The sequence below is a fragment of the Tamandua tetradactyla genome, chromosome 15 (assembly GCF_023851605.1).
Source record: "Tamandua tetradactyla isolate mTamTet1 chromosome 15, mTamTet1.pri, whole genome shotgun sequence".
NCBI classification, from domain to species: Eukaryota; Metazoa; Chordata; class Mammalia; order Pilosa; family Myrmecophagidae; genus Tamandua; species Tamandua tetradactyla.
Genome location: NC_135341.1, coordinates 80,806,912 through 80,831,631, shown reverse-complemented (window position 1 = coordinate 80,831,631; position 24,720 = coordinate 80,806,912). Strand labels below are relative to the sequence as shown.

The following is a 24,720-nucleotide window of genomic DNA, read 5'->3' as shown; positions in this document are numbered from 1 at the left end:
CAACAAGCGTTTGTTAGTGTTAGATGAATGAATGGACCATTTTCATAAAATGAGGCAAATTCTATTAACAAGAAAATATAAGTAATAGAAATAAATGATTTAATTGCAAGTAACTTAACTAGGGAGACGTATCCATTAAATTCTTTCCTTAATTGTAAAATTCTTAATCATACTTCAAGAATAAGAAAGCATCAGAATTTGCAGTTGGGTTATTAAGAGAATGTGTATATTTAGCTTCTCTCACGCTGGCTCTGTTTCTGCTGCTAGCTCTCCCAGATTTTCTTTGATATTAAATTCCCCAGGCATAACTAGAGCGGCTCCTTAAATAACTAGTATCCACTTTTTATAATTAAATCATTCCCAAACACCTAGGAAGGGTGCTGCAGACACATGTCTTCCAACATCTTCAGACTGAATTTCAGCTACTATTTTCCTGCTTCCTCGTGCACACCTCACAGTCTGGCCCAGTCAAGTGCGTCCCAGCACCAGCAAGTCCGCGGTGATTTAGTATCAGGATCCGCTGGGCTTGTCAGGACAAGCAGGAGCTATTCACCATCAGATCTCTAAATAAATATCAACTTTTTGTTTATTCCTATTACAAAAGCAAGATATGTTTATTACAGAAAATTCAGAAATGTGAGTTAAAAAAAAAAGACAAAAGACACTCATAGTCTTACCACCCAGAAATATTGGATTGACCCTTTCCGGCCTTTTTTGAATTTGTGCACATATGTTCTTTTCAAAAACACTATCAAACTGAACATCCTTATTGTAACTTCCTTATTTAACTTATCAATACGTCGTGAGCACTTTTCCATGTCATTAAATTTTCTACAACATCCCTTTTAATGACTACTTAACATGGATCAGCAGTGGACTTTGAACACAACAGGTCATGTGTCACTTTTGGTTGTCTGAGAGCTGAAAGGCAAATGGAATGACCAACTGCCATGGATCCCTTCTTACCATGGGATGGATCCATCACCAACTCAGGAAAAGCCACGTGAGTGCAAATGGACAGATACCAATTTTGAAGCTGTCCCCTTAAATGTAAATGAAGAAACGGTTTTTGATGGCCAGGAGAAGATTGTGAGTTAAAGAGAAGATAAATCGGAGTGCTTGCGTTTGCACCTTTGCTCTCCTTTCAAACGTCGTCTATGAAAAGAAATTGGTTGAGATTAAAAATGAACTAAAGTGGGTGGGCCATGGTGGCTCAACAGGCAAGAATGCTCGCCTGCCATGCCAGAGGACCTGGGTTCGATTCCCGGTGCCTGCCCATGTGAAAAAAAAAAAAAAAAATGAACTAAAGTATGTCTCCATTAATGTTTTGTATGCTTCTTTAGGATCAATAGATTGGTATTGAAAGGATTTGATGCAGCTGTTCAGTTAGAACGAAAGAAAAACTGAAATAACAGGAAATATCAAGGACAGACACTTCCAGGCACCTGAAACGTGTTCTTTCGGATTATCTGGTCTTGAATATGGCTCTAGATCCTCTAATTATAATGGAGCTACATCTATTAAGCAATTTCTTTTTCCCCCACCAAAATAACTTCTGATAATTTATATGGGAAGTAAGTATAAATTTCATTTTATGCTATATTTGTTCATTGGATGTATTATATATTCACATACCATGAAATCATTCAAAGTGTACAATCCATGGTTCACAATATCATCTTCTATTATGCTGTATTTTATGTCTTAGTGTGTTTGAAAACATATCCATTTTCTTGAAATACCAAAATAAATAATGGCGTTTGTCATCAGTAGTGCGGTCCTCTGGCACTCCACACCACGGCTGGGTGGCCCAGGGTTGCGGCTGCAGGCTGCAGAGCGCAGGGCTGTCTCGGCTTTGCTGGAGCCCTCGCCCGGACAGCGGCCTTCCCCGGGTACCTCTGCCTCCTCCTCCATCCGCTGAACAGGCCCCAGCCCTGCTATGGGGGGCAGCAAGTGCCAGGAAACGAAGGTGGATCGTAGAGCAGGCATTGTTGGCAAACTGCAGCTACCGAGAGGCGCGGCAGCCTGAGGCCCCTCGTGCTCCTGCAGGGCAGCTGGGGACAGGTCAGGGGGCACCTGGCCCTGGGGGTTCCCCGGGAAGGGCCACGTGTGGGCTGGGGGCTCGCCCGTGGGCCGCAGCGCCCAGGGCTCTAAACAAGTTCTTGTGTCAGGCCTTACAGTAAGCAAAACTTATTCAAAGGTCAGAACTCTATGAAGCAGGGATTATAATCATCATTTTACAGGTGAGGGAATAGATTTTGAGAGGTCAAGTGACTGGCCAGTGAGTAGGGGACACAGTTCATGGTGGTGCCAGACCTAATTTATTCTAAACCCAAGCTCTTTCTTCTACGCCACAGCGCAGAGCCCCATTTGTACCAGGCAGGGTGATGCCCTCCCCCACAGCCCCTCTATGTTTCATGCCCTCATCCCCAGGCTCTGAATGTTACCTTTATACAGCAAAGGGGAGCTAAGGTTGCAGTTGGAATTAAGGTTGCCAATCATCTGACTTTAAAATAAAGAGATTATTCTTCATTATCTGGGTGGGCCCACTGTAATCATGAGGTCCTCAAAGGGAGGGAGGGGGAATAGAAGTCAGTCAGAAGGAGCTGTGACAACAGAGGCAAGTTCCGAGCCCTGCAGTGTAAGAACTCAAAACTATGAGCCAATAAATTCCCATTGTGTAAGACAGCTCATTGTATGGTATAGCAGCCAGGGAACTAAAACCCCCTGTGACATCCACAGTACGCTGGCATACCATACAATATTTAAAACTGCACCCGATCAGTCAAGAGCCTCTCCTGCCTACTCTGTTTTTAGCAATATTATTTTAATATTGACTCCAATAAAAGCTTGAATATTTTGAAATCTATGAGAAGAGTATTCATTCACTGTGATGCCTGGCTAAGGAACCAAAGACTGAAGATAATATTGATGATCCCATCTAATAGCTTTAAATAGCTGTTGCCCATTTTCCTGATGAGACAGGACAGTGTATTACAGTGACTCACAGTAAACAATCTGCCTTCATTCTGCTTCTTACAGAGTTATTGTTTTGAGAAAAAAACCTGCAATGTATCAAGAGAGCCTGATAGATTTTTGAAAGATGTTAACCGGGATTGGTTGGTAGCCTTGGGTAGCAGCACAGGATTTCCTTAAAGATGGCACGTTGCACTCACACTACAGGAACACACGACAACTGTGCTCAGTAAGGACTTAGGGCCACACACTAGGACAGAGTCTGAATAATTCCTTCAAGTAATCTTTGCCTGGGGCCCTATACATTTTGTGTAATTAATCACTGTTCTCTGGACATGCAGTTACCAAGGCATATTTGTTCTTTAGTAACTCTTGCACATCTTGTCCCAAACACAGCTACTCAAATCTTCATCTAGGCCAAAATTCCAGGCCAAATTCACTCCAACCTCTGATTTTTAAAGCACTCTTTCCGAGACACTCAAAACCAGAGAGAAAGGACAGCAGCCATTACACTACGGCTCCACCTTGTTCCAGATCCACGCTGGGCAGGACTTGTCAGCACATCTCACCCAAAGTGGCTCCTTCAGTCTGCCACGTCCACTCCTGCAACAGATCTAGGCATCATCTCAAGGAAGCACACCACATCGTGACCTCATTTGCGGTCTGAGTTCCACGAAGCGCAAGCAATTTCTCACTCACACGTTGTGTTCCTGGCACACAGGATACATTGAATAAATGTTGACTGAACAAATAAATATTCAGTGCTGAACTGCATTCTACAACTGCGTCTTGGATTTTACCCCATTCTGGTAACCACAGTTAAAATCATAGGCTCTGCTATTCATTACCCCATTTCTGTCCTTACCTTTGAGACTCTCCCCATGCTTTCATCCTCACCACTGAGCTGCACATCTGATTATCCATGCTAGGGACACTGGCTTCCCCAGTCTCACCTGCTCCTGCACTCTGTGCTGGCCACATGCTATCCCAGGAGCGCCAGAAAGACCCAGCAAGGATTCACCTGGGAGACGGGTCAACATCTCTCGAAAGTTCTTAAATCAAGAGAACTTCCATTTGTGCTACATCATTGAAGAGCTTTCAGTCTAAAAATAGGAAAGTGCTTGAGCCTCACTCCTCATACCTCCTTGTCTTCTGAAGTAAATCCTGAATCACTCATGTGGAAGAAATAAGAAAATGGCCACGAAATTGGGCTGAACTAAATGGGTTAAAGGATATTCACCAAAAGTCGGGCATTGAATGTGTGGGATACAAAAGACCAAATGATTGTTTTTTAAACCATTTTTTCCATTTTCAATATGTTTTGGGTGCTAGAATAAAATATGCTTTGAATCCAGTTAAGAACAGTAAATGTTAATATTATTAGGAGTAGCTTTATAAAATATGGAAGATATTTTATTTATTTCAAAATACTTCAAAATATTAATGTGAATATTTACAAGAAATATTGACATTTTATTAAATCCTATATTAAAATGATTATCTTATTACTTAACACTTTTTACTTACACTAGTCACAAGTGGTTATCTTCCACATTTTAGATTTCCAGAGTAAAGAAGACCTAATTTTAGACTGTACTTTAAATTGGCTATAAACTAATGTTTTGGTTTTTTTTTTCCACACATTTGGGGACATCATTGTATGGTGGTAATAGTTCGGTATTTGTCCTAAAAAATTGTTCTGTTTTGTTTTTTGGGAAAAATTCTGATCTTTACATTCATATTATTGACTAACACTAAACATAAATGTGACTCAAAAATGAGTAGAGAATGAAGTCCACGCTCTATCTACGAACTTCTTATTCCCAAGAATAAGCAATTTACTTTACTCTGAGAGTCTGTGATTTGGCAATCTTGCCACATTCTGGAATCTGGTTTTTGGGCACTTATTTTGATAGTCAACCCTTTAAATAGGACGTAGCTCTGCATGACTATAGCAATAGCTAGCTTTTCTGTTTCTGTAATGGCTAACTGCCCCTCCAGACTGTACCAGCCATCTTTCAGGGTATCTTTTTGTTCAGAAAACCCAGGGCAGGAATGTGGAAGAATGAGCCTAAACTCATCATCCTCACCGGACTGTGGTGGTAGCAGGTCAGTGGTGACTCCCTCTGTAAACACGGCTCCCTGTGGGGCTAACAGGCGCACAGCGGCACAGGATGTCCGGTCACTCACTTCCTGCTAGCAGAGATTCGGGGCACTCTGGGCTGAATGATAAGAGCTTCAGCATGTTAGCGAAAATCAGCTTAAGTGCAGGATGCCTGGGTGAGGGACAGGCAGTCCTTTGCTGAGCTGAAAAGAAAAAACTGACCACGAGAGTGAAGGTCAAAGCTGCGCTGGCAGGACTGAGTTAGAATGAAACTGGGGGTGTGGCCTGCAGGGTTGGGGATGAAGGCCACATAGCTGAACTGGGAAAGGCAGCAGTTATTGGATTCCAGAATGGGCCAGGCGGGGAGGAGCAAGGTATGGTGTGATCTAAGGGGGTCAAGAAGGGTTGGGCTGAACCGGGCTACGGGAGAACGGGAGACAGACCTGAGGATTTAGCTGGGCTGTGTCTGTCTGAGTTATAGAAGGGTAGAAAATGCCACTTAAAGAACTTGGAGCAGAGGGGAGGTAAGGAGAGTGGCCTGATGAGATGGGCTGAGGCGGGCAAGTGGGAAGGGAGCCATCAAACAGGAGGGATAGCCCATGTTTGAGCTGGAGACTCAGCTGACAGTTCTAGAGCAGAAAGTTTAGGCAAGGGATAGCCAGGAGCTTTCCTCTGTGCAGGAACTGCCGGGAGTCAACAACTGGCTCTTGGAGGGACAGGACAGAAAAAAAGGAAAGAATTAAGTGAGAGCAGAAGGTATGGAAAAGGTGAAGAGAGATGGGAGTCATCAGTCTGATTGGGGTCCGCTAGACGTCAGTCTTACCATCAGCCTGGAAGCACCCAGGCCTGTTAGTTGTGTAGGCAAAAGTCCAAGTGAGAAGCCTGTTTCCTCTCTACTCAATGGTGATTAATGACTTTCATAGCCTGTAATAAATTGTGCAAAGCAGGAAAGGAAAAGGTTAACTGAGGTTGGGAAAGAAAAAAAAATACTTTCCTTACGTGGCAGTTTTCAAACAAGCAGGTTGATTTGGCTTGTGTGAAGGCAATGATGCCTGATTTGGAGCAGAGCAATTTATGTTGTGCCGTGTAAAAATCCATTCTGGCACAGTATGATGAATGCGTTGGCTGGCAGTTAAGGACTTGCTGGAATGCAAGAGTCTTTCACCATCTATAATTGACACTTACCCTTCCAGGAAAGAGCCTTTCTAATCTCTGAAGTGGTAAATTTATCAATTTGCAAAAACATGCCATTCTCAATGAACATATAGTTATTATCTATCATTTACTTTCCTGTCTTAAAAAAAAAAGCAGTGTGCAGTGAATCAGCACCTTTAAATTCAGCTATGCAGTGTGAAATCTGTTAAGGATGGCAGGGAGCCATCGCTAGAAGGGGGAAGGGCAGGAATAAATGATCCTTTTCTTTTTCTGTTATGTTTTGTGTAGGTATTCAAGCAGTTGAAGCACCAATTAGGTAAGATGCTAACTAAATGTGTAACAGATTACTGGGCTGTTCCAGTACACTTGTTAGAGTCGTACCCCTTGGTTGCTTATCAGTTAGTTACCTAACTCTCATGAAAGAACAAACAACCAACTGAGTTCAAAGAAGCCGGCCAACCCCTGAGGATACACATCACTTCCTAACAGAAGAGAAACACCCCAGGATCAACACACTCTACTCTCAAATCCCTCAAACACTCCCCATACCACCTGCTCACATTTTGTTCTGTCCATGCTGCTCTTTATCCATAAGAAAGCCTGAAATCTCTCTTGGGGCCAAGTCTTATATAAACACCAAGTGAATAAATTCTAAATTTTACAAATTTGGTTTGGTTTAATCTTTACTGATTCTTCATAGTTTTTCACAGATATACATCACTAAATGAAATTATAACTCAGCCATATACCACATTTCATTAAAATAATAGAAGACGTGGTAAAAAAAAATGGTGACCAGATGCCTCTTGTTTCAGACCAAACCATAAGCCAAATTTGAATGAAACCAACAATACCAGGTTGGATAAGTGGTAAACCTACATTTATTAAAATCACTCCATTGTTTTAATGTTTATAGGAGCAAAAATATGTGCATATAAAATACTACTGCAAGGCTGTAAAATGACTTTACTAAGTCCTGTCATTGGCAGGGGTATTGTATATGTAGGACAAGCATAGTGTGATCCATCTAATCAAGAGTTGATTTTATCAACATCATGTATCAGAATGTAAAATGTGTGTACTCTTGACCCAGCAATGCCATCCCCAGGAGTATATCCCAAGGAGATCACCAGTAAAATACACAAAGAAGTGCATGCAAAGACATTCATCGTGACTTTCTTTACACAATGAAAAATTGGAAATAACCTAATTGTCTACTAATGGGAAACTGAATAATAAAATTTCAATACAGTATTACACAGTCACACAACACTGTTGAGTTTAAAAATGGTGTAAAAAAGTACTCATGGTGTGGTTCAATTTATATAAAACAACTTATATTTATACCTGTGGATAGGGAAATTTTTCTTTTCACTTTTTTGTTTAATTTTCTACATGAGTGTGCTGGTTTGAAAGGATATATGCTCCCTAAGAAAAACCATGTTTTGATATAAATCCTATTTCTTAAAGGTAGAATAATCCTTATTCACTACTGTATATATGGAACTGTAATGAGATCATCTCCCTGGTTGATGTGATTTAGTCAAGAATGGTTGTTAAACTGGATTAGGGGATAACATGTCTCCACCCATTTGAGTGGGTCTTGATTAGTTTCTGAAATCGTATAAAAGAGGAAACATTTTGGAGAGGGAGACTCAGAGAGAGCAGAGAATGTTGCAGCACCACGAAGCAGAGAGTCCACCAGTCAGTGACCTTTGGAATGAAGGAAAATGCCTCCCAAGGAGCTTCATGAAATAGGAAGCCAGGAGAGAAAGCTAGCAGATGACACCGTATTCGCTATGTGCCCTTCCAGCTGAGAGAGAAGCCCTGACTGTGTTCGCCATGTGCCTTCTCACTTGAGAGAGAAACCCTGAACTTCATCGGCCTTCTTGAACCAAGGTATCTTTCCCTGGATGCCTTCAATTGGACATTTCTATAGACTTGTTTTAATTGGGACATTTTCTCGGCCTTAGAACTGTAAACTAGCAACTCATTAAATTCTCTTTTTAAAAAGCCATTCTGTTCTGGTATATTGCATTCCAGCAGCTAGCAAGCTAGAACAATGAGTATATATTTACCTTAAAATAACAAAAACAAGTTATTTTCATGGGAGGAAAAAAATCATGTCTCTGTACTGCAATCAGAGGGAATAGTAACCCAGGAAGCCAAATGTAGCTCTTGTGTTTTGTGTCTCCTGTAGGAAGGAAAACTTTGGAAAAACAGACCATATCACAGAGAGAATATGAATGGATGGAGTCCGGTACCCAAACCCAAACAGAGGTGAAACACTGCACAACTGAGGAGGACACCTTTATCAAATGTTTGAAAGAATTAATTCAATCTAATTGTGTGTGTGTGTGTGTGTGTGTATAACTAGATTTTGATGACTAACCAAAAATATAATGTAAATTCCAAATGGCAGCAAAGAATACAACATAATTACCACTGGTTTTTCTTACATAAGCTATCAACCCATAAATCTTCATGTTAATGTGGAAAAATCTGACCTGAACAGATGGACCTCATGCTGTTCTCTAAAACATGAACAGATTTCTGATCTTCTGGACCAGGAAATGAAGTCAGCAGCAAAACAGCGGATACTACCATCCATCCCCTAGAATTTCAATTTAAGAAGCTGCCAATAAAAGCAATATTTCCCTCTTTAGAAATATAGTACAGTGACATGTTTATGTCAATGGAATGTGCTCTTGGTACAGTAACAGAATGTAGTAGGATGTTTGTGGTGCAAGGGAGTTGGTTGTCTGGTCCCCAAACCTCACCAATTTTAGAAAATCCCATCACTGTTGTTTCTTACAAGGTGGCAGCATCTGCCTCCCTCCTCTGCCCTCGATCCTCCAAGTTTGTCCCGCATGCAATTCCCTAGAAGCTGCCACTCTGCCTGGTCAAATCTTCACCACGTTAGATCAAGGGCCTCTGTCCTAGAGACATCTTTCCTATGAGCAGTTTTACAAAGGGTCCTCATTGGGCTAGAAAATCCAATAATGGTTTCTCTGTCAAGTAATTAACAGTTTTGAAGCTTGAATTCCTACTCCACCACTTACTAGCTTCATAATTTAAGGCCATAAGGAGGCTGTCAGGATGGAGGAACGGGTGGGGCTGATGGGTCCGGTGCTGTGGAGGGGCTGGGACCAAGGAAGTGGCCTGTGAGGTCAGGAGATTGGTCACACACAGGGAGAACAAGCAAACAGCTAAATATAGAGGATAAAGGGAGCTAGATTTCTCCTTGTCAAAGAATGAAGTTATAAATAGGAAAAGAGTGAAGCCTAAAATGCACTCTGTGGAGTTGGAGACATTGGAGAAAATTCATGTTTTTTTTGTTTTTTTTTTTTTTTGGCATGGGCAGGCACCAGGAATTGAACCTGGGTCTCCGGCATGCAGGAACTCTGCCTGCTGAGCCACCATGGCCCGCCCAACTCATGGGTTTTAATATAAACAGATGGATAGGTACAGTAAGTGATATTGATGCATGTGTGTATTTGTTTGTATATTTTCTAAGTCTGTCTGCTGAGATGGACTAAAAGCACTGGCACCCCAGCAGTGATGTCCACATCTAGTTCCCAGACCTTGGCTCTTAAAAAGCATTTTCCACAAAAAGGAACCAGGACTCCTTGGAAAAATAGCTGATGAAATAAGTGAACTCATTGGGGCAGGAAAAGTACAAGATGAGTCTGAAACAGCTTCTTACACCAGAAAGAAAGGAAGCGCTCCAAGAATGATACACATATGTCAAAAGGACATAAGAACAAAAAATAAAATTAAATTAAAATAAAATAAATTAAAAAGGGCATAGGTCTAATTGCAATTAAAAGAAAATGTTAAAATGAAAATAAAAGTAATATTCCCCACCCCAAAAAAGGACATAGGAACCAACTAGAAGGAGATTCCAATGGCCAAATGTGGAACAAGTTCAGCATCAGCTCAATTAATATTGATGGGTTATAATACACTGAATAAAGCAGAAAGCCACAAGTCCATACTCATGTAAATAAATAATAAGGACAAAGGAAAAGCTATTTCTTACAACAGAATACCAACTGATAAATGTTTTTAAAATGCTGATATTATAAAGAACTATCATTTGATAATTATCATATAATAATTTATTCAGTTGAGAATCCTAAAATAAGTGAGTAAAAGTTGGTTAAAGAACAGGATGTTTACATAGTCTCAAACTATCTCCCCACAAAACCGTTATTAATTATAAAGAGAAAAATAATAACTTCACCATTGAGAAACCTGACAGCCATCATGCTAACCAAGTGATCTCAGTTATCCTCACCAGCAAAAAGACAACTCAACGTTGTGCAGTTCTTAATATGATACACTGAGAAGAACACAGTATCATTTCTATCATATTCCTCCCAAAAATGCATAATCTGGATCTAATCATGAGGAAATCCAAATTAATAAACCCAAAACTGAGGGGCATTCTACAAAACAGATGGCCTGACATCTTCAAAAATATCAAGGTTTCTAAAGACAAGGAAGGACTCAGGAACTATCATGGATTAAAGATTAAAGAGACATGAAACTAAACGCAACTCATGATCTAGGGTTGGGATCTATCAATTCTAAGTAAAAAATGTTTTTTTCCTATAAAGTAAATTATTGGGACAAAGGGAAAAATTTGAATGAGGTCTGTGGATTAAATAGTATGATTCCATCAATGTTAAATTCCTGGTTTTGGTAGCAATACTGCAGTAGTTAGAAGAATGTCCTTGTCTTCTAGGAAAACATATAAGTATTTAGGGAAATTGGGGCATCATGTCTGCAACTTACTTTCAATTGGTTGACAGGGAGGGAGGGAGCAGGGAGAGAGACAGAGAGAGAGAAAGCATGACTATGAATGACAAAGTAAATGTTATAAAATGTTAACAGTTGGAGAACTTGGGTCAAAGATACACAGGAATTATTCTTCACCCAGGAATTCACTGTACCATACTTGCAACTTTTCTATAAGTCTGAAATTATTTCAAAATTAAAACGTTAAAAAATACTGGGAATCACGTTGAGCAAAGTAGTTAATATGTGTGAGATGCCTAGAATAGACTAGGCACATAAGAAATGCTCAATTAACGTTAGCTATCATGGCAATGGTAACGATGATGGTTCTAATGGATGATAAAATCCTGGATTTTAAATATACAACTCATCTGAATCAGGCAAAGTAGTCTCTGGCTAACATTTGTTTTCTCTTTTTAGATTTAAGAAACTGAAATAGTAATTATTTGCATTTGAGATGCTAACAACAATTTAAACTTGTTTATTGTAATTTAAATAGTGTTTTCCAAATTGTTGTTCCCAAGCAAAAGACATGTAATAATTTTTCTAATTAACCAAGAGAGATATTTTTAAAATCCATTTTCATGTTTCATTAATTTAGGCAATAGTGATGATAATGAGAATATATCACATGCATATATACACTATATATACATATAATATATATAGTAACATGTATGCATTTAATGTAGGGTAACAATCCGTGATACTGTAATAATATACATAGTGTGATGGTTAGGTTCTAGTGTCAACTTCGCCAGGTGATGATGCCTAGTTTTCTGATCAGGCAAGCACTGACCTATCCCTTAAGCAAAGATATTTCATGGCTGGTTGATAAACCAGAAGGCTGGTGTATTAAATCATCAGTCAGTTGTTTGCAGCTCTGGCTGATTACACACACGTATGATCAACTGAGGGCGTGCATCCCACAAATGAGATAATCCAATCAGTTGGATTTGATGTGAGCTAGTGGAAAATTTTAAGGGAGAAGAGATAATTTTCACTGCTTCTCCAGCCAGCTAGCCTCTCCTGTGAAGTTTGTCAAGACCTTTCACCCAAGTTGCCAGCCTTGCATCCTGCCCTCCAGATTTTGGAGTCTTGGGTCCCCACGGTTGCATGAGACACTTTTATAAATCTCAAATTTACAGATATCCCCTGTTGGTTCTGTTTCTCTAGAAAACCCTGACTAATACACATAGAATTAAAGACCATGGGAGTTGAAAATGAGTCTGGATTCATCTACTCCAATTCTTTTGCAAGCAAGTATACTCTCTACAATATTTACAACAATTAGTATAGTCTCTGATTAAACACCTACAATGACAGGAAACTACTTCTCAAAGTAACCAAATGGGAGTCATTCTGATTATTAGAAAATTATTTTTTAACATTGAGAAAAAAATCTCTCTCCATGTTATTTCCAGATGTTCCTACATACATCCTCTGTGTTCACAAATTGATTTCCTCTTCTATATGGCATCATTTCAATATCAGGAACAACTATTTCCTACCCTCCCCATTCAGGCCTCCCACCAAAAGTTTTCATCACTCAAAATTGACTATCCCCTCTTTCTTCAAATATTCCATGGCTGAAACTATAATCATGGCTTTCAGTCTTTTCACCATCGTAAATCATTCTCCTCTGAACAAATGTGAGTTTCTATTCTCTCCCCTATTCTGGGGATTCCATTTCTATAAGAGCAACCTGACATCGCTGCGATCACACCAGCTATTCCGGCCACCTCATGCATTCGTGTGTTCCTTTATTCCTTCCTTCAGTCAATGCTTACTGAATGCCTATGATATGGAAGACACTGTGCTAAGACATCATGAGAGATAAGATTAAGAGCTTTCTCTTAAGAACTTACATGTTAATGGAGGAGAAAAGATATGATAATAAGAGCCAAAAAAAACAGATGAAACAAGTGCTGTGGGTCTTAAAGGAAGGAGCTTATACAAGTAAATATGGATTTGGTTTAACAGCAGGGTATTAGAAAATTAAATAAAGGTAATGAAAATTCCAAGCCAGACTTATTTTGTTTGAAGACAGTGTGAGAATTTGTAAAACAGCAGGTAAGGATTTAAGTTAAATTAAAAGAGAAACTTCCAGATTAGGAGAATTATTACACGATTCAGAAGAGACAAAGATTTTATATAATCTCCTACCTTTGAGAGTTCTGACGATAATCATTTGTCCAGAGTGGTTTGCATGCAACTCCACAGAGAGCCAAGAAAAACAGACTAAACTATTATGCACTAGGCTTGTGCCAAGAGCTTTACATATGTTATCTCAACCCCACAAGAACCCTAACAAGGTAAGCACTACTATTATTCCCTATTTTTCAAATAAAATAATAAAGTGAGGCTCAGCATTAACTTTCAGCACATTTGTTTGCAACCTGAAGGCATCAGTTACTTACCACCCAACAAATCACTCTTTGGCAGACTCCTGCCTACAATCTTCCTGGTGACCTACTTGGACAAGACTCTCACTGAACAATCTGTTCCTCCCCTGGGTTCTAGAAAATTTTCTACAGGGCTTTGTTATAGTCCTTGACACATGGTGTCACTGTGAGCTGTGTATATAACACTAGTCCCTGCTAAAGGGCTATCTTTCCAAGAGCAAGAGATACGACCTTATCTTTTTCTTGGTATCTCCATGTCACTGCACTGTACCAGACTCAACAAACATTTGGAGAATGAATGAGTCCTCTGGCATAGCTGGCCATGCTATGGCTGGTGGAGAAAGTCACCCTCTTCACCAGAGACCTCTAATTCTGGATCTGGTTACCTGTGTTGCAGAGCTTTGTTTGCCATATTCTGCAACCCAACTTTACCTCCTTTCTCCTTATTTTAAACGAATGGATCCAAGAAGTAACATGAGTACCTGGCTGTGTTCCCCTCAGCAATAGCATGACTACCTGGCTGCCATCCTCAGCAGCTTCACTCAGCTTTGGGATTCTCACGCCCATTTAGAACAGTGGTTCAACCAGAGCGACACAGCAGCCAGGGTGGCATAATAAATGGAAAATTAGATAATGATGCATTCAGGGTATTTTGGGCAGAAAATGAAAAGTGCTTGCAAAGTCCCTTGAGGGACAGGGAAAAATAGAAATATTAAGCTTCCCCACCTGGGGAATTCCTGACATTTCCTTAAACAAGAGGGGCTCCCAACTGAATAAGCCAAGGCCTCAATTTTGAGGCTCGCCCTTACAAAACTTATCTCTATAATAGTATGTTTGAACTTACTTTTGATTAGAGTTATCTCCAGAAAATCTCTGCTGTTATGCAAATGTGGTCTCTCTCTAAGCCAAACTCTGAGCTTCCCCCCACCCCTCCCACTACCATGTGGGACATAAATTCCAGGAGTATAAGCCTGATCTTGGCAGCATGAAACATAACTGGCCCTGGCATCGTGAGACATAAGTTCCAAGGATGAGCCTGGCCCTGGCATCATGGTTCAGTTGAACAAAAAGAGATAAAGAAATAGAGTTTCAATGGCTAAGATTTTTCAAATCAAGTTGAAAGGTCATTCTGAGGTTACTTTTATGCAAGTTTCAGCCAGATATTGCAAATCGCCACAATATGGCAAACCCCAACAAACAGTGTCCCTGGAAACTCTGAAAAATATCCCATGCTTTATAAAATTTTACTTATTAAGTTTGTTTTTCAGAGACTTGGAACCTCCAGGTTGTTCCAATGCCAGAGAAGCTCTGAAACCCTGAGATACTGGACTCTCCAAAAATAATAACTGGTTTCATCCCTTTGCCCCTTAATAACAATGCCCCTTTTCAGCCTAGAAGCAGTTAGAAAGTCATCACCCAGATATCCCTCAGGATCAAGAGATAATTATCAAATGGGAGGAGGAATTATAACTGAGAAATCAGGATTTAAGAGATTATTTTGATTACTGAATCATCTAGATATTCCTTTTTGCTTTCTGGTATACTGGAGTACAGAGAAGGAAATTCCTGAAATCTCTAAATTGTAATCCAGCTGACTTGATCTCTGGTAATGATTATATAGCCCTTATCTTCTGTCCCTGTGATTGTAAAAACCTTGTGACTACCCCTCATTTGTACCCAGTTATCCAGTTTTTCAACTTCAGAGTCTTGTAATCACTAAACACAGCCTCTATGTTTATTGATGGAGGGTCTTGGGTCAGTCCAGAAATAACCCACCCCAAATCTAAAGTTATCTTGATAGCTGAGACTGGATCTAACCAAAGGGGGCCTGCCTGGCATGCTCAGTAGCTTAGACTTTAATCTATAAGTCACCTAGACCTCATTCTACCACTTTCTTACACACATTCTGTGACTAAGCATGTAATCAGTCTGCACATGCTCAATAATTAGATCACCTCTAACTACATCATCGGGGGCCACTGTGCTCATTATCCTAAACCCTGCCCCTCTTTTGCTCTAATAAAATAATCAGAATTACTGGAGTTTAGGGAGCCAGATTTTGGGCCACTTGGCCATCTGTTCTCCTACTATGTGCCTAGCAATAAACTCTTTCTCTTTTTGAAATAAATAAGTAAGTAAATAAATAAAATAAATAAGTCAATAATAAATGGAAATTAGATCACCTGGACTTTCTCAGTTCTTTCATCAAATTCTTAAAAAGTCAGAGTTAAACAAAGTTGCTGCTGCTTTGGGGACTTAAATAAAAGGAAGGAGAGACACAAAACAAGTGATTTTGATGCAGTCAGGAAATTATTAAACAAACTTAAGAAAAGACAACAGGCCAATGAACTGGGTTCCCATATGGCTACAGCTATGAAATAATGTTAAGTGCACAAAAGGTATTATATATGCCCATTGATTATATATAATTCTGCTTCAGCAATAACTGTAAAAGAATCTGAAGTGTATACACAGTTTAACATATGTCATGGTCAGGTTCATGTGTCAACTTGGCCAAGTGGTGGTACCTGTTTGTTTGGTTGGGCAAGTGCTGGCCTTTCTGTTGTGATGAGGACATTTCATAGAATTAAATCATGATCACGTCAGCTGCATCCACAGCTGATTCTATTTGTAATCAGCCAAGGGGAGTGTCTTCTGCAATGAGTGATGCTTAATCTAATCACTGGGAGCCTTTTAAGAAGGATTCAGAATAGACGGGCTCTCTTCCTTCTTCGGCTGGCGAGCCTCTCCTGTGGAGTTTGTCCAGACCCTCCATCGGAATCGTCAGCTTCCGTGAGACACTTTTATAAATTTCATATTTGTGAGTGTTTCCTGTTGATTCTGTTTCTCTAGAGAACCCTAATAAATGCAACATGTATAATTTTACATAAGTGCCAAAACTTAAGAATTATATATATATATTAACATGTATTGGTCTAAAGGAAGGTAAAAGCTCTGTGATCTCAGCTCACCTCTGACATCTCCTATAAAGTAGAAGGGTATTTCTAAGTCCAGACCAGAGGACAGATGGATAAAAGATGAGACGCAGCAGTTCTGGTGTAAAAGCTGATTATCACTCTCCTTCCCACGACTACTCCAGTGGCCAGCAGGCACTGCTTGCTAATGTGCCTGCTAATGTAACACTCTGGCTATCCGGTTAATGTATAACTATGGGCAGAATGGCAGAAAAAACAGATAGGTGTGGTGATGGGGGAGGGATCATTGCCTGATTCTATAATCAAAATACGAAAGAGGACCACAAAAAACAAGGAGGACCTCCCATGGCCCACGACATCCTGGAATAGCAATTTATCAGAGTATTTAAGAATAACATTATGGTGCAGGGTGACCTCAGGAAGGAAAAAGAAAGAAGAGACTCTCATCACCAAGGAAATGTTTAAAATTGCTCAGAGAAAAAGGAGGGCCTGCTTAGAAAATGAAGATAGCAAATCATCTTTTTCATTAACAGCCAGTTTCAATGTCAAACTGAAAAATTATATTCCTACTCAAGTCACTAAGAGACGGAGACTCCTCAAGCACCTAATAACTGGGGAGGGTCTAATGCTCACTGTGATGACTACAAACTGTTAGATGACCAGACAGGCTAACAAGTGCAAAGAGCAGCTGGGAGAAGTGAAGTGCAGATAGCAATGATACCTACGTTAAAACGTATTCAGCCATCCATTTGAATTAAGATATGGTGAAAATTAACTTTATAAGTGCCAATCAAACTTATACCTGGTTTTGGGTATATTTTCATCTGTACACGTTCTCTTGGACTTTATTAAGATGGTGTCTTTGAATAGATGCTAAATTACATGAAAGTATGAAAATACAGCATTTGTAATTTATTAATCAGTCAATATTCCTGACAATCTCCCCAAATACTATTTCCTCATATGACTGGATTCACTGACTCTCAGTCCTAATAGCTGAAACAGAAGTATCAGCCATATTCATTAAATGAAATCAGTCTGATTTTGGCCCTTGTTCAGTTTGGGCCCTTTTGTTGGCAACTACCCACCACCTGGCTGCAGAATGACAGTCCACTAATAAACAGGAGAGGAAGCCTACTTGATACTATTTAGAAACAGAATTAGTGACTATCGAAATATAATATGATTCTACATTCTAGTCCTAAGTCATAAATTTAATTGTGTGCTTTCTCTCTTAGAGAATATTTTTTTAAACTTGGGGTGAAGAACTCTTTCTAAGTGTAATATAAAGTCAGACATCAAAAGAAAAAGATTGACAGATTTGACTCCATAGAAATTCAAATACTCTGTTACAAAAGAAGAAACCATTAAAAAGCTTTTTTTTAAATGACAAACTATGGGGTACAAGGGTAGTTCAGTGGTAGAATTCTCATCTGCTATGACAGAGACCCAGGTTTGATTTCCGGTCCATGCACTTTCCAAAAAGCAAATAAACAACAACAAAAAGTTCAACAAATGGTGCTGCATTAACGGATACTCACTCACATGGAAAAACAATGAACTGTGACCCTACCATACAGCATACAAAAAAAAAATGACAAACTAGAAAAAATATAACAAAGGGTCAACATCTTTTATTTAAATGGGCTCTTAAAAAAACAAGAGAACTGGGCAAAGGCCACAAATAGGTAATTCATATAAGAAGAAATACCAACAAACAATAAGCATACGATAAGATGCACAACTTCTATAAAAGTCTAGGAAATGAAATTAAAAGAAAAGTGAGTTCTTTTTTGCCTTGTATATGAGCAAAACGTAAAAGGCTGGTTATCTCTAGCATAAGTGAAGAATGTAAAACATCACGGTCGCATATCGGTTGCACAGCAAATTAGTACAAGATTTTTGGAGGGCAGTCGATCAATATGCAGCAAAATGTAAAATGTGCATTCTCCCCGATCCATCAATTTCATTTTAGTTATGTATGCAAAGGAAATAGTTATACCAGCACACAGGGTATATATTATAAGAATGTTCAATGCAGCATTGTTTTTATTATCCAAAAGTTGTAAAAAAATTATTATAGAGGGATGTAAGACTGACATAAATGCCAGAAATTATAAAGAAAAAATAAATATATTTGCATAAAGTTTAAAATTTTCTAAACAGCATGAATAAACAAAATTTAAAAATAAAGATCAAGAAAAATGTAACATATATAACAGCCATTAGTGTACAAAGAGCTCTCATAAATAAATAAGAAAAATAAAAGCACATTAATAGAAAAATAAATATATGAGCTATCAATTCACAAAAAAAGAAATATGCCTAATAAATGAAAAGATGTGTTTTTTCTCTATCCAATTGGAAAATACTTTTTAAAGACTGATAAAACATCATTTCTTGAGTGTGGGGATAACAACACTCGAATTTAGTGTTTATATTGGTACATATTTTCTGTAGCACAATCTGGGCCTGTATATTTTTCCAATAAATATTTCTTGAACATCCATATACTCACCACTGTTGTGGGTGCTGAGAACACAGGAAAGAATAACACATGGGAGGAGAGAGAAAATAAACAATTGAAAAACAAATGATACAAATTAATGTATCAAAAAATAAAATCTCCCTAACCTTTGAACTATCAACTTCATTTCTAGGAGTTTTGTTCCAAAAAAATAATCAAACAAGTGCACAACTCTTGGTTCAAAGCTGTTATTTGCAGAATTATCTGTAATGGCAAAAAAAAAAAATTGCAAATACCTAAATGTCACATTCTGTTCACACAGTGCAATATTATGCAATCCTCGGTGATAATAACTTGTTTTTATATGTATTGATTGGAAAGATACTATTGATAAATTATATAGTGAGAATGCAACCAATAGAAATTGGCCCATTTTAAATACATTTGTACTCATCTAAAAGAAAATCTGTTTACAATGGCTTTCTCTGGTTTATGCATTTCTCTATTAGCTAAATTTCTTAAAATGAGCATACATTTTATGAAAATAGAAATCAACACTTTGAAGAACACAAATATAATCTTTCAGAACTTCACAAACTATATACCATCAGTATATTTGAAATTTCCAGCATTATGATACATCTTAGTCACATTTTCTTCAAATTATAAATTTCTGTAAAATTATTGCCTAGATATTCCGTATTAAATTTACATTTAGCTTTCTTTTTGGTATCGGTATCAAATTTAGGTCTTTCTGGACTAGCTTTGTTCTAGAATTAAAATACTTAGTCATTCAGCAAAATACCAAACACTCCATTCCACAGCCTCTGTGCCTTTTAAACAGACTATTATAAAAAACGAATGGCTCTGCAGAGTTCAGAAACACAAGAGGTGTCAAGAATAAAGATGGATTACAAATGCTCTGGAATATGTGTGACTTGCAGTGTGTCATGGTTTTGAAAAGGAGTGTACTTACATGCGTGTTATGGTTGCGTGCATACACAGACGTCTTCTACATGTGTATATGTGAGAGGATGGTCACCGTGTGTGCTTGCAGGCAGGCAGGCAAATCTGTTATGCATATGCTTTATCTGCACCCCCAAGGCAAGACACAATTTTCCCCATCCCTGCCTTGATGTTATCTTCAGCAAACCGGATCCGCTGCCTGCAGAGGGTTTCAGCGTGGGGCCAGCACCACTCTGGCGATCTGCGGTGGAAAGGGGCTATTTCTGGTAAAGATGCCGAGCCCAGGGGCAAGGGAAAGTGAGGCGGGGGAGCTCAGCCCGCGAGGGCCCTTGGGGCGCTTCAGCACCACGGACATGGGCAACTCTGATCAAAGCCTTTGCCCGCGGGAGGGGCCCTCCCTAGCCGCCCCACCCGCCCTCTGGGCCCTGAGGTCAGTCGGATGCGGCCTTTCTTCCCGCTGCTGGCCAAGCCCACCCACGCCAGCACGACCCTTCCTTCTTCATCTCCTTTCAATCCAGGCCAAGTGCGCGCGCGCGGCGTGGTGCTTCTGCAGCGCCCAGGAGACGTCAGGCTGGGTGCGCGCTTTCCCCCGTGGCCGCAGTAGGCCGAGCGCACTGCCCCGCGACTACAGCCTCCGCGCTCGGAGACAGCACGGGCCCCCACCCGCCCAAGCCTTGTCCCCCACCCTCGTGGGGAAAATATTTCTACAGTTTATTTACCATGCAAAGTCATGAAAATTAGAAAACATTGGCCATATTTCTAAAATCATCAGACGTCTTTAAAAGTTGGCATTTGGCACTTATCCCATGACGCCACCGGCATTCACCCAGGCCTGGGTGCGCTCCTGAGCCCCAGGAAAACAACCGCCCCTAACCTGTACCTCGGAGGCGGGGGCGGACCCCTCGGGCGACGGCGACAGGAAATGGGGGCGCAGGGCTGAGAGCCGACGCTGCCTCTATCGACTCGCGTCCCGGTTCCCCACGAGCGCCCCGCGGAGAACGGGGTATCCCGCGGCCTCGCAGGATTCGTCTAGAACCCCGGGGAGGGGGGCTATGAGGGGGGCGGGGCGCCTCGTCCCGGGCCGGGTCCTTACCCTAAAGGGGGCCGCCTACCCATGGGGTGCGGCGGCTAGAAGTGGGTGGGGGGTGGGCTTCGGGGTCCCCGCCCCCTCCCTCGCGGTGGGACGGCCCTGCCACGCAGGGTCAAGGCCCGCCCCGTCCGGCGCTCCCGGGGCCCGGTTACCTGCAGGGAGGGCACCGCGCTGCCCGCTGCCACGCGCCTCGTCCCGCCTGGGAGCCCGGACGGCGGAGCCCGGCGAGGGGCGCGAAGGGAGAAGGGCGCCCCCGGCGCGGCACTGCGCCTGCGCTCTCCGCGGTGCCGGCCAGCGCCCGCACAGGCCGCGGGGGTCGGCCGCGAGGTGCGCCTGGGCTGGAGGGGCCCCCTACCCCATCCCCGCGCCCGGGAAGCGACCGAAGCGCTGGGAAGCTGCGTGCCGGGAGTCCCCTTAGCCTACGCCCTCGGAGGGAGGGGTGCGCGGCAGTGTGCGGTCGGCCGGAGCCGCACCGCTCTCTGGAAGGCCGCGGGAGTGTGTGTGGGGGGGTGCGTTTAAAAATCCAATTACGTTTAAAATTTTCACGTCGATTCTTTTAATATTTAAAACTGTGTCCGAGCGTCGGCAAGTCGTGGGCCAGAAGGGAAGGGTGTTGCCACTGCAGAGCTGGGTCCTGGACTCGGCTCCCCAGCCGCGGATACTCAGCACCTTCCTTGGAAAAAGACCTGAGCATAAAACCGTGGCTGCGATGCGTGAAGGGTGCAGGAGGGCATCAACCCACAGATCAGGCGAGAAAGGTGGGGCCCGAGCCAAGGTGCGGGCTGTGGAGAGAGATGAGCGGGAACTGCTGGGTTTTCCTCGGGGTCCACTCTCCACCCTGCTCTGGGATCGGGGCTGACCTTTCTGGGCGGCATCAGCTGGGATGCTTTGGCCAATGGGAGGTACTTGCAGGGGCTCAGAGGACAGAGGACTTTTGAGGACTCCCTTTTTACCCCAGCAGCCCCACGGCAGTGCAGGCTGCGCTCTTTCTTGGGAAGTTGTTCCTCCAATCCCGTGGCCCTCTCCCACGGTTTCTCTGGGTAGCGGTTATCACGCCCCGCCTTTACCCTTCAGGCCTGTGGCTGGTAATGGGCCCAGAGGTTTCCTGTCACCCTGCCCACACCTTTTTAAATAGCCCCTTCTCTCCTCCACTGTTCCTTGGGTGTGCCACGTGTGTCCTATCTATCAGGGCGCTGTAATAGGTTTCAGTTCATTGTGGTGAGATTGATGAGGGTAAAAATGTGTGAAAACAAGATGCAGCTTCAAAAGATGGGACAACTCCCAGAGCCATCCTAGCAGTTCCCTGGGATCCAGGCAGCCATCGTGGGAGGTGGTCTCCCAACCGCCCCCAGCCCAGCCCCAGGCCTGGGGAGGGAAGGCAAAGACAGTTTGAATAGACCCACCAAGTATGGAATCCAGACCACTGCGAGGTGGGTGGGTGGCGGTGGAGGAGCAAAGATTCCACAGCCAACGTGCTCACAGAGGGGCTGGAGGTGGTCTGCGTGGCAGTTTACTAGAGCTTGATGGGAGAGACGCTCTATATCCGTAAGGAACAAATGCTGGTGCCCTTCCAGTTGCAGCTAGGCCGCTTTTGAATGAGTCGGTATTCTTAGAACACGTAGAGGCCTGGGTCCTGTGCTCTAAGCGGATACATATGCTTATGAAGGAGCTGCTGAGTGAGGGGATTGCTGATTGAGGGTCTCTGGCAGTGTCTGTAGAAAACCTAAAGAATGTTCCCAAGGGGGGAAAAAGGCAACAGAGTGAGTAACGGTCATTAAATTGCCATAAGCATCCTGTATTAGCTTGGTCTGAATCCAGGACCTGATCATTTGTCAGGCTTGTAAAAACAGCCAAACTGGTTTGGCTGGTTTGATTCACACACACACACATACGCACACACTTTAAGAAAGAAAAAAAAAAAAACAAAGAAACCCGAGGCACTATCTTGGCAAAATTTACCCCAGGAGCAGCTGTTTGCAAACAGAATTAATGTCCAAGCAAATACACTATTTGTACTGAATACAAATGAGACCAGAGAATATTAACATGTGAGTATCTCCAGACTTCCTCCCCTTCTAAGAAGAAGCAAAGGTGTTGTTCAATTTGCAGCCCGGGCTTTAATTGCTCTACTCTGGGTAAGGAGGGGAGGGGATGGAAACAGAAGGAGCCTACAAGGCTTAGCTAGAAGAAGGCAGAGAAAAAGAGAGTCAGAAAAGTATTAGAGACAGAATAAGAACAACAAAAAAAGAAGACTCAGAGTGAGCTAAATTTAGGAGAGAGGGTTTCTGGGAGTTTTGAAAGAGTGAGATTGGAAATTTTGCACAAAATCAGTGAGATATTGAGAGATATCAAAGAGGAATTTTAGACATTTTGTTATGTGTAATAAAAGGAATTCTTTGGTGCTATAATACTGAGGACTTCTTCTGGCAAGTGTCAAAAACTCTAACTAAAACTGACAAGAAAAGGTATGTATTTGGCTTAATAACCAAAAAATCCACAGATATAAGACTTTAGGTATGGCTGGATCCAGGGGTGAAAACAATGTCATCAGGATTTGGTCTCTCCTTTCCCCTATGTTGGCTTTACAGAATCTATTCTCATATGATTTCTTCCCACCTCCTCATCTTTTCCCAACATTCAACTTATATCATTCGTATAGTTAGCTATTCTAGGAGAAACAGAGCACTATTTCCCAATAGTTCCAATAAAATTTTGGAATTATGTCTTATTGGAAGATTCTGGGTCATACAGCCAACCATATATCTTAATCTGGGGACAAGGAATGGGAGACAGAAGCCATTCTCCAAAAGAAAATCACAACTCCTGTTACCAGAAGAAACCACGTGGTGATTGGCTGGTGAAAAAGGACATAGCCACTACAGGTACCTCTGTAAGAAATTTCAGTTAAGATTTATATTACTTTTCAATGTTTTATCTGGATACCAGTTTCTTTTGAAAGTGATATCATGTTGACATGAGCAGCCAGATAAATGAAATGTTCTTTCAGCCAAAATAAAGTAAAATTTCTGGTAATTCCTATGGAAAGAGGCACTAGAAAACATTTTTAAAGTTTGTAAAATAGACACAAGTTTTATTTAAGAGGAAGGCCCCTTTTATGATCTGGTAAATGATTCAGGTCCCTTAGAGTCCAGAAGTTATCAGAGTTCCTGATTACCATTGTGGAAACACTTGTTTTACCCATCAGCACCACCACAACTTCACTCTTGCTATCGGAGTTCAAAAGAAACTCAATTCTTGCACCACTCTGGGCTAAGCAACTAAGTAGTTTGTTGTACGGGAAGGCATGTAATGATATCCAATTTCAATAGCAATCAGATTTTTATCAACCTCAAACACGTGGTCAACAACCACAAACCTTGAAATAGATGAGGGAATAAAACTGAGGACACCAACAATAAGCACAGCTGTTTTCCACAATTCAACCTACAATTCTTACTCCACTACTATTTAATACTCTATTACCATATTTGCTTGCGTCACCACTTACTAGCTCTGCCCTTCAAATTCCTTATCTGAAAAGGGAATATAACAGTACTTACTGCACAGGACTGTTTGAAGACTAAATGAATTTATACATATAAAGGGCTTAGAACAGTGAACTTAACCATCAAACCCAGTAAGTACTCAATTAATATAAGCTATTATGATTACAGGGACCAGAAAAGTAAATCACTCCAGGAGCTAGTTATATAAAATAAGCTTCTGAAAATGTCTACGTGTAGATCACGAGTAAAGAGCATATTGTCTAAAGAAAGTAGCTGTTAGTTGAGCTTCAGGGACCACATGGAAATGGGAAT

At 41.3% G+C, this 24,720-nt stretch overlaps 1 protein-coding gene, 2 long non-coding RNA genes and 1 pseudogene across 7 annotated transcripts in view; 1 reads left to right on the top strand and 3 right to left on the bottom strand.

The window, feature by feature from the left end:
• The window catches only part of SLC35G2 (solute carrier family 35 member G2), a 61,634-nt gene extending 40,489 nt beyond the window's left edge, over window positions 1-21,145 (bottom strand). The window contains exons 1-2 of the mRNA XM_077130420.1: window positions 21,055-21,145; window positions 19,823-20,053 (exon numbers count right to left, since the gene is read on the bottom strand). The gene's annotated coding sequence lies outside the window, so the exon portion shown is untranslated. The remainder of the gene's footprint in view (window positions 1-19,822; window positions 20,054-21,054) is intronic.
• Window positions 3,005-8,520, bottom strand: LOC143657630 (uncharacterized). The gene is made up of 3 exons (XR_013162932.1): window positions 5,904-8,520; window positions 5,067-5,198; window positions 3,005-3,686 (listed from the first exon to the last, which is right to left on the bottom strand). It is a non-coding gene; the product is annotated as an uncharacterized LOC143657630 (long non-coding RNA).
• Window positions 5,496-8,980, top strand: LOC143657629 (uncharacterized). The gene is made up of 4 exons (XR_013162931.1): window positions 5,496-5,604; window positions 6,524-6,551; window positions 8,049-8,134; window positions 8,436-8,980. It is a non-coding gene; the product is annotated as an uncharacterized LOC143657629 (long non-coding RNA).
• Window positions 21,146-22,426: 1,281 nt separating the features above from the next.
• The window catches only part of LOC143657627 (putative inactive peptidyl-prolyl cis-trans isomerase-like 6 pseudogene), a 47,328-nt pseudogene continuing 45,034 nt past the window's right edge, over window positions 22,427-24,720 (bottom strand). For all 4 annotated transcript variants that reach the window (XR_013162929.1, XR_013162930.1, XR_013162926.1 and 1 more), the window contains one exon: window positions 22,427-22,625. The product of XR_013162929.1 is annotated as a putative inactive peptidyl-prolyl cis-trans isomerase-like 6 pseudogene, transcript variant X4 (transcript). The remainder of the gene's footprint in view (window positions 22,626-24,720) is intronic.